Source organism: Eschrichtius robustus, chromosome 1, assembly GCF_028021215.1.
Source record: "Eschrichtius robustus isolate mEscRob2 chromosome 1, mEscRob2.pri, whole genome shotgun sequence".
Lineage (NCBI taxonomy): Eukaryota > Metazoa > Chordata > Mammalia > Artiodactyla > Eschrichtiidae > Eschrichtius > Eschrichtius robustus.
Genome location: NC_090824.1, coordinates 145,448,643 through 145,466,329, shown reverse-complemented (window position 1 = coordinate 145,466,329; position 17,687 = coordinate 145,448,643). Strand labels below are relative to the sequence as shown.

At 54.5% G+C, this 17,687-nt stretch overlaps 7 non-coding genes across 7 annotated transcripts; all 7 read right to left on the bottom strand.

The window, feature by feature from the left end:
- Positions 1-451: 451 nt before the first annotated feature.
- Positions 452-543, bottom strand: LOC137753165 (small nucleolar RNA SNORD116). Its single transcript, XR_011071405.1, has one exon. It is a non-coding gene; the product is annotated as a small nucleolar RNA SNORD116 (small nucleolar RNA).
- Positions 544-2,949: 2,406 nt separating this feature from the next.
- On the bottom strand, positions 2,950-3,040 carry LOC137751513 (small nucleolar RNA SNORD116). Its single transcript, XR_011070827.1, has one exon. It is a non-coding gene; the product is annotated as a small nucleolar RNA SNORD116 (small nucleolar RNA).
- A 2,926-nt stretch (positions 3,041-5,966) lies between these two features.
- On the bottom strand, positions 5,967-6,058 carry LOC137753160 (small nucleolar RNA SNORD116). The gene has a single exon (XR_011071404.1). It is a non-coding gene; the product is annotated as a small nucleolar RNA SNORD116 (small nucleolar RNA).
- A 2,407-nt stretch (positions 6,059-8,465) lies between these two features.
- On the bottom strand, positions 8,466-8,556 carry LOC137751079 (small nucleolar RNA SNORD116). Its single transcript, XR_011070685.1, has one exon. It is a non-coding gene; the product is annotated as a small nucleolar RNA SNORD116 (small nucleolar RNA).
- A 2,927-nt stretch (positions 8,557-11,483) lies between these two features.
- LOC137753156 (small nucleolar RNA SNORD116) lies at positions 11,484-11,575 on the bottom strand. The gene has a single exon (XR_011071401.1). It is a non-coding gene; the product is annotated as a small nucleolar RNA SNORD116 (small nucleolar RNA).
- Positions 11,576-14,004: 2,429 nt separating this feature from the next.
- LOC137753232 (small nucleolar RNA SNORD116) lies at positions 14,005-14,096 on the bottom strand. Its single transcript, XR_011071420.1, has one exon. It is a non-coding gene; the product is annotated as a small nucleolar RNA SNORD116 (small nucleolar RNA).
- A 2,407-nt stretch (positions 14,097-16,503) lies between these two features.
- LOC137751072 (small nucleolar RNA SNORD116) lies at positions 16,504-16,594 on the bottom strand. The gene has a single exon (XR_011070684.1). It is a non-coding gene; the product is annotated as a small nucleolar RNA SNORD116 (small nucleolar RNA).
- Between the last annotated feature and the right edge of the window lie 1,093 nt (positions 16,595-17,687).

Sequence of the window (17,687 nt, the reverse complement as noted above, 5' to 3'; positions counted from 1 at the left end):
TTGATTTCTCCCCTCATCAGGAGAAACCTAAATTGCATATCGTCTCCCAAGCGGAACATGACAAAGAAGCCTGCCCTAGGCCTGGAATCCTGTTCTGACCCTGAGCCTACAGACTTCTGTTTCTTTGAGGCAACAAGGCAATGAGCAGCAGGTGGGGGCAGCCTGTAGATCTCAAGCGCAGGTGTCAGAACCAGCAATGGCGCACGCTTCCTCTCCTACCTGCATGCTGAACCGTGGCAGGGGACAGCAGTCCTGGCTAGACCAAGGAACCCAGAGAGGGCACGCTGTCCCAAGCCTTCCCACCTGGATTGGCATCCCAGGCTCCTTTCCCAATGGCTCTTCTCCCCATGAGATGACCACAACCCTCAACTTGAACAACGTGGCTATGGACACCCACGGCCGCAAATGCAATGTGAACCTCTCCCTACTTTCCTTTTGGGAACCACGTGCTGGACCTCAGTTCCAACGAGGAGACGGTAGGGATTTCTCACTCATTTTGTTCAGATTTCCAAGGAATGCATTTGTGGGAGTCATCATCGATCCAAGCACATGCTCAAACGTTGGACATGCAAAGTTGCAGATTCCAACATGGGACGGCCAGCGAGCTGAATCATATCAGCGTACAGAAGTGGCCAGAGCCGAGCCATGGGTCAGGAAATGCAGCCAGTTCTCAGGGCATCAAAGCTCGTGTTCCCCGAGAAAAGACCAGAAGGTGAGGGTGTAGCCCCGGTGCACAAGTTGCATCACCAAACCTTTAGGTTTAGCAAAGAAGTGTCGCTTACCGCAAGAAGGGTTAAAGCAGGATCCTCATGGAATGCACGCCAGGACCCCTCCGAGACTCCTTCACCTGGCCTCGCCATGCTACGCCGTCCTCCTTTCAACGGGTATCAGGGATTATACGGATGGCCCCAGGCTGCTGCTGGCATCCTTTCCCTGGCATTCCACCTGACTCGGGTGAGAGAACACACGCAGGCTTGAGGAGGGTGCACGGGCGCAGCGAGGGCAAGGTCGATACCACCCAGTGATGTGTGTTCTATCTCTCCTCAACATTTCATTTGCTGTCCATCTTGCCTGTTTGTACGCACCCAAACGTGAAAGCATCGTGGCACAGGCGCCTTCAGAGCGTGCGGGCGTCAGGACAAAGAGCGCCGCCGACCAACAACACCCTGGTCTCGGGCCCTGAAATTCCTCTCCTGAGCAATCTGCCCTGCATCACAGCAAAACGATGTCTTCCTGATCCCCCGAGACACCCTCAGGACAACTGGGCCCCCTCAGCCTAAGAGCAAGTGACCACTTTGGCAACAAACACGCCCTTGGCACTTATGATTCCACACAGTGGACACACCCTCAAGGGGAGAGATCTTCCACAAGGGAAGGGCCCTTGGCCGAATATGATGACCTCCATCAAAAGCGGCTCGTAGGGACCCGTGACAAAGGGTACCTGAGGATCCCCTGGACTGATCAAGGGAGACTCACCAGCAGGCATACTTCCTGGTCTCCTGCCAAGCCAGAGGAACTTCCTAGGACCGCCACCAAAGCTAATGGCAAGGGAGCCATTCCAATGCCCAAAGTGGCGGGGCAAACCCTTGCAGCAACTTGGTATCTTATCGTAGCACCTTGCACATTGTCTTTCTTCCCTTCAAGGACAAGACCTTGGAGAAACCATGAGACCCAGGTCCTCCAGAACCAACGTGTCACCCACAGCCGTGCAATGAGGGAACGCCTCCAACATCCTGGACCCTTGAAACGGCATGACTTCTCTGGCTTGAAGCCATGCATGCTGGAGAACACAGGCTCGCAGCACCACAAGGCGGCTGGACAAAATGACCCCTGCAGCACACTTTCACTCCAGCCCTTAAACCTGTAGCATTTCCTTGGCAGCTAACTCGCTTCTTTCTGCATGGTTGGGCCCAAAGACCTCCCGGGAGAGCTCCAAACCTTATGGAATGCTATGCCGAATGGGTATAGCAATGAGGCTGGGCTGTCCTAAGGAACACCTTAACATCCTCAACATAGGGTCAAGGAGGCCACACAGGGACAAAACATCCCAACGGCTCCAAATCGGGCCCAGTGAGAAGACACCATACTGTGCCGTGAAGGCACCATTCACTGGAACAAGGACCCGCCGTGAAGCACATTGAGAAAGGAGAGGAAAAGGTTGGGATGGTCCATGAACGTGCACCTGTATTCCTTCCCTACACGGGACTCCAAATGCTCCTGAAGATATCCCAAAAGAGTTCCGGGAACCCTATGTCCACCGACCATCTATCCACCCAACAGTAAGCCTGTGGGCTTAGCCAACACTCTCACGTGTATTTCCCGCTCGCCTTGCCTTCCTCTCTCCACCAGGACCCAAACGAATCCACCCCTCACCTAAGTAGCTTGATGTCCCCTGGATTTGCCTAAGGCATTTTCCAACCTCTCCACACACAACACACAAGCAGGACACCACCCAAAGAGGAGCCAACAGCGTCGCCCAAATCCGTGGGACGGTGGCCCATTTGATTTCCCCTGACCATCAGGGCAAACGTAAACTACATCCCACCTCCCAAGCTGAACATGACATAGAAGCCTGGCCTGGCCAGGACTCCTTCTCTGACCCTGAGTGCAGAGACTTCTGTTTCCTTGCGGGAATAAGGCAACGACCTGAGCTCGAGGGTGGCCTGTAGGTCTCGAGGGCAAGCCAGAGGAGTACCAGTGGCTCATGCTTCCTTTCATACCCGCATGCTGACCGCGGCAGGGGATAGCAGTTTTGGATAGACTCAGGTGCCCAGAGACGTCAAGTTGTCCTTAGCCTTCCCACGTAGATGGACATCCCAGGCTCCTCTCCACATGGCTCTTTCTGCACGAGAAGCCCGCCACCCTCAACTTGAACAATGTTGCTGCGCGAGCCCACGGTAGCAAATGCGACATGGACCTCTCCCTTATTTTCTTTGGGAGCCACGTGCTGGACCTCAGGTAGGATGAGAAGATGGTAGGTATTGCTCATTCATTTTTTTAGATTTCGTAGGAATGCATTTATGGGAGTCATCAGCGATCCACGCAGCTGCTCAAAGGCTGGACGTGCAAAGTCGCGGACTGTCAGCAAGCTGAATCCTCTCAGCAGTAGGGAGCGGCCAGACTCGAGCCACGGGGCAGAAAGTGCACCCAAGTCTCAGGGCATCGGAGCTCGGGGGCCCCAGGAAAAGCCCGGAATGTGACGGTGTAGTCTCGCCACACAAGTCCCCGTGGCCAAACATCTAGGTTTCTTCAAAGAAGTTCCGTTTACCCCCACAAGGTTTCTACCAGGAACCTAGTCAAGCCAGAGGCGATGCCCTTGGGTCCTACAGAAAGCTATTGGCATTGGAGATATTCCAGTGCCCAAACTGGCAGGGCAAACCCTTGCAGCAACTGGGTAACTTGCCCTGGTGCCTTGTATTTTCGCCCCCGGGCCCATCAGTGACATGACCGCGGAGAAACCTGAGACCCATTCATTGGTTCAGAGTTCCAAGCAGTGCATTTATAGGAGTCATCATTAATCTACCTGCTCAAAGGCTGCACTTTCAAAGTTGCAGGCTCCACCGCAGGGCAGCCAACGATCTCAATCATGTCAGCAGTCAGGAGCGGCCAGAGCCAACCCACGGGCCTGCAAATGGAGCTAAGGGTAATGGCATCGGATCTGGGGTGCCACTGGAAGAGCCAAGAAGGTGAGGGTGTAGTCTCAGTGCACAAGTCCCCGTGGCCAAACATCTAGGTTTCTGCAAAGAATTTCCACTCACCACCACAAAGTTCCTACGAGGATCCTCAAGTACTTCACGCCAAAATCACTCTGAGACTCTTTTGCCTCGACTTGTCTCAACTTGCCGCACTGTCCTCACTTCGCCAGGTACCATGGAGTATACAGAGGGCCCCATGCTGCTGCAGGTGTTTTTTCCGGGCACTCCACCACCTGCCTCAGTGTGACAGAACACAGGGATATTTGAGAAAAGTGAACGGAGGCACAGAGTCAAAGGGTGATACCGCCCACCGATGTGCGCTCTATCTCCCCTCAACATTTCATTTGCAGCCCATCATGTCTGTGTGTCCACAGCCAAACGTGAATGCTTCGTGGCACGGATGCCTTCAGAGTGCACGGGCATCAACACAAAGAGCACGGCCGTCCATCAAACCCCTTGTATGGGCCTTGAACTTCCCCGCCTGAGCCGCCTCCCCACCGACACAGCATAGGGATGTCATCCTGAACCGCTGAGTCACCCTCAGGGGAAATGGGATTACTCAGCGTAAGAGCCACTGCCCTCTGGGGAACCAAACCACTCCTGGCGCATACGCTTCCACACAGTGGACTCACCCTTAAGAGGAAATGTGGTCCCTGACATCTTCCACAAGGGAACAGCCCTTGGCCAAATGGGACGACCTCCCACAAAAGCAGCTTGTAGGGACCGGTGACAAAACGCACCAGAGGAACTCCTGGACTGAACAATGGAGATTCACCTGTAGCCATACTTCCTGGCCTGCTGCCAAGACTGGCAACCTACCCTTGGCCCACACACAAAGCTAATGGCATGGGAACCATTCCGATGCTCAACGCGGCGGGGAAACCCTTGCAGCAATGGTGTAACTTGCAGTGGTGTCTGGTACTTTCACACTCTGGGCCCATCAGTGACGTGACATTGGGGAAACCGTGAGGCCCAGGTACTCTGCAAGCAACTTGTTACCCACAGCCATGCAACGAGAGAACCCAGACAACAGCCTAGACACTTGAACCGGTATGACTTCTCTGGCCTGTGGCCAGGCTCGCCAGATACCACAGTCTCGACGCACCAGCGGGTGGCAGGAAAAATGACACCCAGGCCACACATCCTCTCCTGCCGTTAAAACTGTAGCCTTTCCTTGGCAGCCGACTCCCTTGTTTCTGCATGGTTGCGCCCAATGACCTCCCGGTAGAGCTCCAATTCTCAGGGAACGCTCTGTGGGCCGGGTATAGAAATGATGCTTGGCTGTCCTCAGGAACACCTTCACGTCTTCAACACAGGGGAAACGTGGCCAGACAGGGACAAAACACCCCAAGGCCTCCAAATCCGCCCCCATGAGAAGACACCATACTGTGCCATGAAGGCAACCTTTCACTGGACAAGGACCCGCCATGAAGCAAATCGACCAAGGAGAGGAAAGAGGCGGGACAGTCCACAAATGTGCTCCCGTATTCTCTCCCTACACGTGCCTCCAGATGCTCCTGAGGGAATCCCAAATGTGTTCCGGGAACCCCATGGCCACCGTCGATCTATCCACCCACCAGTAAACCTGTGGGCTTAGCCAGCCATCTCACGTCTCTCTTTCACTCGCCTTGCCTTACTCTCTCTCCACCGGGATCCCAACGTGTCACGGCAAGATGCCAGAGCCACCTCTCACCAAGGAATCTTGCCATGACCAAGCTTGACTAAGGCATTTTCCAGCCCCTTCACACAGCACACACAAGCAGGACACAACCCGAGGAGGAGCATTCAGATTGCCTAAACTCCCATTAACAGTGGCCCATTTGATTTCTCCCCTCATCAGGAGAAACCTAAATTGCATATGGTCTCCCAAGCAGAACATGACAAAGAAGCCTGCCCTAGGCATGGAATCCTGTTCTGACCCTCAGCCTACAGACTTCTGTTTCTTTGAGTCCACAAGGCAATGACCAGCAGGTGGGGGCAGCCTGTAGAACTCACGTGCAGGTGGCAGAACCAGCAATGGCGCATGCTTCCCCTCCTACCTGCATGCTAAACCGTGGCAGGGGATAGCAGTCCTGGCTAGACCAAGGAACACAGAGACGGCACGCTGTCCCACACCTTCCCGCCTGCATTGGCATCCCAGGGTCCTTTCCCAATGGCTCTTCTCCCCATGAGATGACCACAACCCTCAACTTGAACAACGTGGCTGTGGACACCCACGGCCGCAAATGCAATGTGAACCTCTCCGTACTTTCCTTTTGGGAGCCACGTGCTGGACCTCAGTTCCAACGAGGAGACGGTAGGGATTTCTCACTCATTTTGTTCAGATTTCCAAGGAATGCATTTGTGGGAGTCATCATCGATCCAAGCACATGCTCAAACGTTGGACATGCAAAGTTGCAGATTCCAACATGGGACGGCCAGCGAGCTGAATCATATCAGCGTACAGAAGTGGCCAGAGCCGAGCCATGGGTCAGGAAATGCAGCCAGTTCTCAGGGCATCAAAGCTCGTGTTCCCCGAGAAAAGACCAGAAGGTGAGGGTGTAGCCCCGGTGCACAAGTTGCATCACCAAACCTTTAGGTTTAGCAAAGAAGTGTCGCTTACCGCAAGAAGGGTTAAAGCAGGATCCTCATGGAATGCACGCCAGGACCCCTCCGAGACTCCTTCACCTGGCCTCGCCATGCTACGCCGTCCTCCTTTCAACGGGTATCAGGGATTATACGGATGGCCCCAGGCTGCTGCTGGCATCCTTTCCCTGGCATTCCACCTGACTCGGGTGAGAGAACACACGCAGGCTTGAGGAGGGTGCACGGGCGCAGCGAGGGCAAGGTCGATACCACCCAGTGATGTGTGTTCTATCTCTCCTCAACATTTCATTTGCTGTCCATCTTGCCTGTTTGTACGCACCCAAACGTGAAAGCATCGTGGCACAGGCGCCTTCAGAGCGTGCGGGCGTCAGGACAAAGAGTGCCGCCGACCAACAACACCCTGGTCTCGGGCCCTGAAATTCCTCTCCTGAGCAATCTGCCCTGCATCACAGCAAAACGATGTCTTCCTGATCCCCCGAGACACCCTCAGGACAACTGGGCCCCCTCAGCCTAAGAGCAAGTGACCACTTTGGCAACAAACACGCCCTTGGCACTTATGATTCCACACAGTGGACACACCCTCAAGGGGAGAGATCTTCCACAAGGGAAGGGCCCTTGGCCGAATATGATGACCTCCATCAAAAGCGGCTCATAGGGACCCGTGACAAAGGGTACCTGAGGATCCCCTGGACTGATCAAGGGAGACTCACCAGCAGGCATACTTCCTGGTCTCCTGCCAAGCCAGAGGAACTTCCTAGGACCGCCACCAAAGCTAATGGCAAGGGAGCCATTCCAATGCCCAAAGTGGCGGGGCAAACCCTTGCAGCAACTTGGTATCTTATCGTAGCACCTTGCACATTGTCTTTCTTCCCTTCAAGGACAAGACCTTGGAGAAACCATGAGACCCAGGTCCTCCAGAACCAACGTGTCACCCACAGCCGTGCAATGAGGGAACGCCTCCAACATCCTGGACCCTTGAAACGGCATGACTTCTCTGGCTTGAAGCCATGCATGCTGGAGAACACAGGCTCGCAGCAACACAAGGCGGCTGGACAAAATGACCCCTGCAGCACACTTTCACTCCAGCCCTTAAACCTGTAGCATTTCCTTGGCAGCTAACTCGCTTCTTTCTGCATGGTTGGGCCCAAAGACCTCCCGGGAGAGCTCCAAACCTTATGGAATGCTATGCCGAATGGGTATAGCAATGACGCTGGGCTGTCCTAAGGAACACCTTAACATCCTCAACATAGGGGCAAGGAGGCCACACAGGGACAAAACATCCCAACGGCTCCAAATCGGGCCCAGTGAGAAGACACCATACTGTGCCGTGAAGGCACCATTCACTGGAACAAGGACCCGCCGTGAAGCACATTGAGAAAGGAGAGGAAAAGTTTGGGATGGTCCATGAACGTGCACCTGTATTCCTTCCCTACACGGGACTCCAAATGCTCCTGAAGATATCCCAAAAGAGTTCCGGGAACCCTATGTCCACCGACCATCTATCCACCCAACAGTAAGCCTGTGGGCTTAGCCAACACTCTCACGTGTATTTCCCGCTCGCCTTGCCTTCCTCTCTCCACCAGGACCCAAACGAATCCACCCCTCACCTAAGTAGCTTGATGTCCCCTGGATTTGCCTAAGGCATTTTCCAACCTCTCCACACACAACACACAAGCAGGACACCACCCAAAGAGGAGCCAACAGCGTCGCCCAAATCCGTGGGACGGTGGCCCATTTGATTTCCCCTGACCATCAGGGCAAACGTAAACTACATCCCACCTCCCAAGCTGAACATGACATAGAAGCCTGGCCTGGCCAGGACTCCTTCTCTGACCCTGAGTGCAGAGACTTCTGTTTCCTTGCGGGAATAAGGCAACGACCTGAGCTCGAGGGTGGCCTGTAGGTCTCGAGGGCAAGCCAGAGGAGTACCAGTGGCTCATGCTTCCTTTCATACCCGCATGCTGACCGCGGCAGGGGATAGCAGTTTTGGATAGACTCAGGTGCCCAGAGACGTCAAGTTGTCCTTAGCCTTCCCACGTAGATGGACATCCCAGGCTCCTCTCCACATGGCTCTTTCTGCACGAGAAGCCCGCCACCCTCAACTTGAACAATGTTGCTGCGCGAGCCCACGGTAGCAAATGCGACATGGACCTCTCCCTTATTTTCCTTTGGGAGCCACGTGCTGGACCTCAGGTAGGATGAGAAGATGGTAGGTATTGCTCATTCATTTTTTTAGATTTCGAAGGAATGCATTTATGGGAGTCATCAGCGATCCACGCAGCTGCTCAAAGGCTGGACGTGCAAAGTCGCGGACTGTCAGCAAGCTCAATCCTCTCAGCAGTAGGGAGCGGCCAGACTCGAGCCACGGGGCAGAAAGTGCACCCAAGTCTCAGGGCATCGGAGCTCGGGGGCCCCAGGAAAAGCCCGGAATGTGACGGTGTAGTCTCGCCGCACAAGTCCCCGTGGACAAACATCTAGGTTTCTTCAAAGAAGTTCCGTTTACCCCCACAAGGTTTCTACCAGGAACCTAGTCAAGCCAGAGGCGATGCCCTTGGGTCGTACAGAAAGCTATTGGCATTGGAGATATTCCAATGCCCAAACTGGCAGGGCAAACCCTTGCAGCAACTGGGTAACTTGCCCTGGCGCCTTGTATTTTCGCCCCCGGGCCCATCAGTGACATGACCGCGGAGAAACCTGAGACCCATTCATTGGTTCAGAGTTCCAAGCAGTGCATTTATAGGAGTCATCATCAATCTACCTGCTCAAAGGCTGCACTTTCAAAGTTGCAGGCTCCACCGCAGGGCAGCCAACGATCTCAATCATGTCAGCAGTCAGGAGCGGCCAGAGCCAACCCACGGGCCTGCAAATGGAGCTAAGGATAATGGCATCGGATCTGGGGTGCCACTGGAAGAGCCAAGAAGGTGAGGGTGTAGTCTCAGGGCACAAGTCCCCGTGGCCAAACATCTAGGTTTCTGCAAAGAATTTCCACTCACCACCACAAAGTTCCTACGAGGATCCTCAAGTACTTCACGCCAAAATCACTCTGAGAATCTTTTGCCTCGACTTGTCTCAACTTGCCGCACTGTCCTCACTTCGCCAGGTACCATGGACTATACAGAGGGCCCCATGCTGCTGCAGGTGTTTTTTCCCGGGCACTCCACCACCTGCCTCAGTGTGACAGAACACAGGGATATTTGAGAAAAGTGAACGGGGGCACAGAGGCAAAGGGTGATACCGTCCAGCGATGTGCGCTCTATCTCCCCTCAACATTTCATTTGCAGCCCATCATGTCTGTGTGTCCACAGCCAAACGTCAATGCTTCGTGGCACGGATGCCTTCAGAGTGCACTGGCATCAACTCAAAGAGCACGGCCGTCCATCAAACCCCTGGTATGGGCCTCGAACTTCCCCGCCTGAGCCGCCTCCCCACCGACACAGCATAGGGATGTCATCCTGAACCGCTGAGACACCCTCAGGGGAAATGGGATTACTCAGCGTAAGAGCCACTGCCCTCTGGGGAACCAAACCACTCCTGGCGCATACGCTTCCACACAGTGGACTCACCCTCAAGAGGAAATGTGGTCCCTGAGATCTTCCACAAGGGAACGGCCCTTGGCCAAATGGGACGACCTCCAACAAAAGCAGCTTGTAGGGACCGGTGACAAAACGCACCAGAGGAACTCATGGACTGAACAATGGAGATTCACCTGTAGCCATACTTCCTGGCCTGCTGCCAAGACTGGCAACCTACCCTTGGCCCACACACAAAGCTAATGGCATGGGAACCATTCCGATGCTCAACGCGGCGGGGAAACCGTTGCAGCAATGGTGTAACTTGAAGTGGTGTCTGGTAGTTTCACACTCTGGGCCCATCAGTGACGTGACATTGGGGAAACCGTGAGGCCCAGGTACTCTGCAAGCAACTTGTTACCCACAGCCATGCAACGAGAGAACCCAGACAACAGCCTAGACACTTGAACCGGTATGACTTCTCTGGCCTGTGGCCAGGCTCGCCGGATACCACAGTCTCGACGCACCAGCGGGTAGCAGGAATAATGACACCCAGGCCACACATCCTCTCCTGCCCTTAAAACTGTAGCCTTTCCTTGGCAGCCGACTCCCTTTTTTCTGCATGGTTGCGCCCAATAACCTCCTAGTAGAGCTCCAATTCTCAGGGAACGCTCTGTGGGCCGGGTATAGAAATGATGCTTGGCTGTCCTCAGGAACACCTTCACGTCTTCAACACAGGGGGAACGTGGCCAGACAGGGACAAAACACCCCAAGGCCTCCAAATCCGCCCCCATGAGAAGACACCATACTGTGCCATGAAGGCAACTTTTCGCTGGACAAGGACCCGCCATGAAGCAAATCGACCAAGGACAGGAAAGAGGCGGGACAGTCCACAAATGTGCTCCCGTATTCTCTCCCTACACGTGCCTCCAGATGCTCCTGAGGGAATCCCAAATGTGTTCCGGGAACCCCATGGCCACCGTCGATCTATCCACCCACCAGTAAACCTGTGGGCTTAGCCAGCCATCTCACGTCTCTCTTTCACTCGCCTTGCCTTACTCTCTCTCCACCGGGATCCCAACGTGTCACGGCAAGATGCCAGAGCCACCTCTCACCAAGGAATCTTGCCATGACCAAGCTTGACTAAGGCATTTTCCAGCCCCTTCACACAGCACACACAAGCAGGACACAACCCGAGGAGGAGCCATCAGATTGCCTAAACTCCCAGGAACAGTGGCCCATTTGATTTCTCCCCTCATCAGGAGAAACCTAAATTGCATATGGTCTTCCAAGCAGAACATGACAAAGAAGCCTGCCCTAGGCCTGGAATCCTGTTCTGACCCTGAGCCTACAGACTTCTGTTTCTTTGAGGCCACAAGGCAATGACCAGCAGGTGGGGGCAGCCTGTAGAACTCACGTGCAGGTGGCAGAACCAGCAATGGCGCATGCTTCCCCTCCTACCTGCATGCTGAACCGTGCCAGGGGATAGCAGTCCTGGCTAGACGAAGGAACACAGAGACGGCACGCTGTCCCACACCTTTCCGCCTGCATTGGCATCCCAGGCTCCTTTTCCAATGGCTCTTCTCCCCATGAGATGACCACAACCCTCAACTTGAACAACGTGGCTGTGGACACCCACGGCCGCAAATGCAATGTGAACCTCTCTGTACTTTCCTTTTGGGAGCCACGTGCTGGACCTCAGTTCCAACGAGGAGACGGTAGGGATTTCTCACTCATTTTGTTCAGATTTCCAAGGAATGCATTTGTGGGAGTCATCATCGATCCAAGCACATGCTCAAACGTTGGACATGCAAAGTTGCAGATTCCACCATGGGACGGCCAGCGAGCTGAATCATATCAGCGTACAGAAGTGGCCAGAGCCGAGCCATGGGTCAGGAAATGCAGCCAGTTCTCAGGGCATCAAAGCTCGTGTTCCCCGAGAAAAGACCAGAAGCTGAGGGTGTAGCCCCGGTGCACACGTTCCCGTCACCAAACCTTTAGGTTTAGCAAAGACGTGTCGCTTACCGCAACAAGGGTTAAAGCAGGATCCTCATGGAATGCACGCCAGGACCCCTCCGAGACTCCTTCGCCTGGCCTCGCCTTGCCACGCGGTCCTCCTTTCAACGGGTATCAGGGATTATACGGATGGCCCCAGGCTGCTGCTGGCATTCTTTCCCTGGCATTCCACCTGGCTCGGGTGAGAGAACACACGCAGGCTTGAGGAGGGTGCACGGGCGCAGCGAGGGCAAGGTCGATACCACCCAGTGATGTGTGTTCTATCTCTCCTCAACATTTCATTTGCAGTCCATCTTGCCTCTTTGTACGCACCCAAACGTGAAAGCATCGTGGCACAGGCGCCTTCAGAGCGTGCGGCCGTCAGGACAAAGAGTGCCGCCGACCAACAACACCCTGGTCTCGGGCCCTGAAATTCCTCTCCTGAGCAATCTGCCCTGCATCACAGCAAAACGATGTCTTCCTGATCCCCTGAGACACCCTCAGGACAACTGGGCCCCCTCAGCCTAAGAGCAAGTGCCCTCTTTGGCAACAAACACGCGCTTGGCACTTATGATTCCACACAGTGGACACACCCTCAAGGGGAGAGATCTTCCACAAGGGAAGGGCCCTTGGCCGAATATGACGACCTCCATCAAATGCGGCTCGTAGGGCCCCGTGACAAAGGGCACCTGAGGAACCCCTGGACTGCTCAAGGGAGACTCACTCGCAGGCATACTTCCTGGTCTCCTGCCAAGCCAGAGGAACTTCCTAGGACCGCAACCAAAGCTAATGGAAAGGGAGCCATTCCAATGCCCAAAGTGGCGGGGCAAACCCTTGCAGCAACTGGGTATCTTACGGTTGCACCTTGCACATTGTCTTTCTTCCCTTCAAGGACAAGACCTTGGAGAAACCATGAGACCCAGGTCCTCCAGAACCAACGTGTCACCCACAGCCGTGCAATGAGGGAACGCCTCCAACATCCTGGACCCTTGAAACGGCATGACTTCTCTGGCTTGAAGCCATGTATGATGGAGATCACAGGCTCGCAGCACCAGAAGGGGGCAGGAGAAAATGACCCCTGCAGCACACTTTCACTCCAGCCCTTAAACCTGTAGCATTTCCTTGGCAGCTAACTCGCTTCTTTCTGCATGGTTGGGCCCAAAGACCTCCCGGGAGAGCTCCAAACCTTATGGAATGCTATGCCGAATGGGTATAGCAATGACGCTGGGCTGTCCTAAGGAACACCTTAACATCCTCAACATAGGGGCAAGGAGGCCACACAGGGACAAAACATCCCAACCGCTCCAAATCGGGCCCAGTGAGAAGACACCATACTGTGCCGTGAAGGCAACCTTTCGCTGGACAAGGACCCGCCATGAAGCAAATCGACCAAGGACAGGAAAGAGGCGGGACAGTCCACAAATGTGCTCCTGTATTCTCTCCCTACACGTGCCTCCAGATGCTCCTGAGGGAATCCCAAATGTGTTCCGGGAACCCCATGGCCACCGTCGATCTATCCACCCACCAGTAAACCTGTGGGCTTAGCCAGCCATCTCACGTCTCTCTTTCACTCGCCTTGCCTTACTCTCTCTCCACCGGGATCCCAACGTGTCACGGCAAGATGCCAGAGCCACCCCTCACCAAGGAATCTTGCCATGACCAAGCTTGACTAAGGCATTTTCCAGCCCCTTCACACAGCACACACAAGCAGGACACAACCCGAGGAGGAGCCATCAGATTGCCTAAACTCCCAGGAACAGTGGCCCATTTGATTTCTCCCCTCATCAGGAGAAACCTAAATTGCATATGGTCTTCCAAGCAGAACATGACAAAGAAGCCTGCCCTAGGCCTGGAATCCTGTTCTGACCCTGAGCCTACAGACTTCTGTTTCTTTGAGGCCACAAGGCAATGACCAGCAGGTGGGGGCAGCCTGTAGAACTCACGTGCAGGTGGCAGAACCAGCAATGGCGCATGCTTCCCCTCCTACCTGCATGCTGAACCGTGGCAGGGGATAGCAGTCCTGGCTAGACGAAGGAACACAGAGACGGCACGCTGTCCCACACCTTTCCGCCTGCATTGGCATCCCAGGCTCCTTTCCCAATGGCTCTTCTCCCCATGAGATGACCACAACCCTCAACTTGAACAACGTGGCTGTGGACACCCACGGCCGCAAATGCAATGTGAACCTCTCTGTACTTTCCTTTTGGGAGCCACGTGCTGGACCTCAGTTCCAACGAGGAGATGGTAGGGATTTCTCACTCATTTTGTTCAGATTTCCAAGGAATGCATTTGTGGGAGTCATCATCGATCCAAGCACATGCTCAAACGTTGGACATGCAAAGTTGCAGATTCCACCATGGGACGGCCAGCGAGCTGAATCATATCAGCGTACAGAAGTGGCCAGAGCCGAGCCATGGGTCAGGAAATGCAGCCAGTTCTCAGGGCATCAAAGCTCGTGTTCCCCGAGAAAAGACCAGAAGGTGAGGGTGTAGCCCCGGTGCACAAGTTGCATCACCAAACCTTTAGGTTTAGCAAAGAAGTGTCGCTTACCGCAAGAAGGGTTAAAGCAGGATCCTCATGGAATGCACGCCAGGACCCCTCCGAGACTCCTTCACCTGGCCTCGCCATGCTACGCCGTCCTCCTTTCAACGGGTATCAGGGATTATACGGATGGCCCCAGGCTGCTGCTGGCATCCTTTCCCTGGCATTCCACCTGACTCGGGTGAGAGAACACACGCAGGCTTGAGGAGGGTGCACGGGCGCAGCGAGGGCAAGGTCGATACCACCCAGTGATGTGTGTTCTATCTCTCCTCAACATTTCATTTGCTGTCCATCTTGCCTGTTTGTACGCACCCAAACGTGAAAGCATCGTGGCACAGGCGCCTTCAGAGCGTGCGGGCGTCAGGACAAAGAGTGCCGCCGACCAACAACACCCTGGTCTCGGGCCCTGAAATTCCTCTCCTGAGCAATCTGCCCTGCATCACAGCAAAACGATGTCTTCCTGATCCCCCGAGACACCCTCAGGACAACTGGGCCCCCTCAGCCTAAGAGCAAGTGACCACTTTGGCAACAAACACGCCCTTGGCACTTATGATTCCACACAGTGGACACACCCTCAAGGGGAGAGATCTTCCACAAGGGAAGGGCCCTTGGCCGAATATGATGACCTCCATCAAAAGCGGCTCTTAGGGACCCGTGACAAAGGGTACCTGAGGATCCCCTGGACTGATCAAGGGAGACTCACCAGCAGGCATACTTCCTGGTCTCCTGCCAAGCCAGAGGAACTTCCTAGGACCGCCACCAAAGCTAATGGCAAGGGAGCCATTCCAATGCCCAAAGTGGCGGGGCAAACCCTTGCAGCAACTTGGTATCTTATCGTAGCACCTTGCACATTGTCTTTCTTCCCTTCAAGGACAAGACCTTGGAGAAACCATGAGACCCAGGTCCTCCAGAACCAACGTGTCACCCACAGCCGTGCAATGAGGGAACGCCTCCAACATCCTGGACCCTTGAAACGGCATGACTTCTCTGGCTTGAAGCCATGCATGCTGGAGAACACAGGCTCGCAGCACCACAAGGCGGCTGGACAAAATGACCCCTGCAGCACACTTTCACTCCAGCCCTTAAACCTGTAGCATTTCCTTGGCAGCTAACTCGCTTCTTTCTGCATGGTTGGGCCCAAAGACCTCCCGGGAGAGCTCCAAACCTTATGGAATGCTATGCCGAATGGGTATACCAATGATGCTGGGCTGTCCTAAGGAACACCTTAACATCCTCAACATAGGGTCAAGGAGGCCACACAGGGACAAAACATCCCAACGGCTCCAAATCGGGCCCAGTGAGAAGACACCATACTGTGCCGTGAAGGCACCATTCACTGGAACAAGGACCCGCCGTGAAGCACATTGAGAAAGGAGAGGAAAAGGTTGGGATGGTCCATGAACGTGCACCTGTATTCCTTCCCTACACGGGACTCCAAATGCTCCTGAAGATATCCCAAAAGAGTTCCGGGAACCCTATGTCCACCGACCATCTATCCACCCAACAGTAAGCCTGTGGGCTTAGCCAACACTCTCACGTGTATTTCCCGCTCGCCTTGCCTTCCTCTCTCCACCAGGACCCAAACGAATCCACCCCTCACCTAAGTAGCTTGATGTCCCCTGGATTTGCCTAAGGCATTTTCCAACCTCTCCACACACAACACACAAGCAGGACACCACCCAAAGAGGAGCCAACAGCGTCGCCCAAATCCGTGGGACGGTGGCCCATTTGATTTCCCCTGACCATCAGGGCAAACGTAAACTACATCCCACCTCCCAAGCTGAACATGACATAGAAGCCTGGCCTGGCCAGGACTCCTTCTCTGACCCTGAGTGCAGAGACTTCTGTTTCCTTGCGGGAATAATGCAACGACCTGAGCTCGAGGGTGGCCTGTAGGTCTCGAGGGCAAGCCAGAGGAGTACCAGTGGCTCATGCTTCCTTTCATACCCGCATGCTGACCGCGGCAGGGGATAGCAGTTTTGGATAGACTCAGGTGCCCAGAGACGTCAAGTTGTCCTTAGCCTTCCCACGTAGATGGACATCCCAGGCTCCTCTCCACATGGCTCTTTCTGCACGAGAAGCCCGCCACCCTCAACTTGAACAATGTTGCTGCGCGAGCCCACGGTAGCAAATGCGACATGGACCTCTCCCTTATTTTCCTTTGGGAGCCACGTGCTGGACCTCAGGTAGGATGAGAAGATGGTAGGTATTGCTCATTCATTTTTTTAGATTTCGAAGGAATGCATTTATGGGAGTCATCAGCGATCCACGCAGCTGCTCAAAGGCTGGACGTGCAAAGTCGCGGACTGTCAGCAAGCTCAATCCTCTCAGCAGTAGGGAGCGGCCAGACTCGAGCCACGGGGCAGAAAGTGCACCCAAGTCTCAGGGCATCGGAGCTCGGGGGCCCCAGGAAAAGCCCGGAATGTGACGGTGTAGTCTCGCCGCACAAGTCCCCGTGGACAAACATCTAGGTTTCTTCAAAGAAGTTCCGTTTACCCCCACAAGGTTTCTACCAGGAACCTAGTCAAGCCAGAGGCGATGCCCTTGGGTCGTACAGAAAGTTATTGGCATTGGAGATATTCCAATGCCCAAACTGGCAGGGCAAACCCTTGCAGCAACTGGGTAACTTGCCCTGGCGCCTTGTATTTTCGCCCCCGGGCCCATCAGTGACATGACCGCGGAGAAACCTGAGACCCATTCATTGGTTCAGAGTTCCAAGCAGTGCATTTATAGGAGTCATCATCAATCTACCTGCTCAAAGGCTGCACTTTCAAAGTTGCAGGCTCCACCGCAGGGCAGCCAACGATCTCAATCATGTCAGCAGTCAGGAGCGGCCAGAGCCAACCCACGGGCCTGCAAATGGAGCTAAGGATAATGGCATCGGATCTGGGGTGCCACTGGAAGAGCCAAGAAGGTGAGGGTGTAGTCTCAGGGCACAAGACCCCGTGGCCAAACATCTAGGTTTCTGCAAAGAATTTCCACTCACCACCACAAAGTTCCTACGAGGATCCTCAAGTACTTCACGCCAAAATCACTCTGAGAATCTTTTGCCTCGACTTGTCTCAAATTGCCGCACTGTCCTCACTTCGCCAGGTACCATGGACTATACAGAGGGCCCCATGCTGCTGCAGGTGTTTTTTCCCGGGCACTACACCACCTGCCTCAGTGTGACAGAACACAGGGATATTTGAGAAAAGTGAACGGGGGCACAGAGGCAAAGGGTGATACCGTCCAGCGATGTGCGCTCTATCTCCCCTCAACATTTCATTTGCAGCCCATCATGTCTGTGTGTCCACAGCCAAACGTCAATGCTTCGTGGCACGGATGCCTTCAGAGTGCACTGGCATCAACTCAAAGAGCA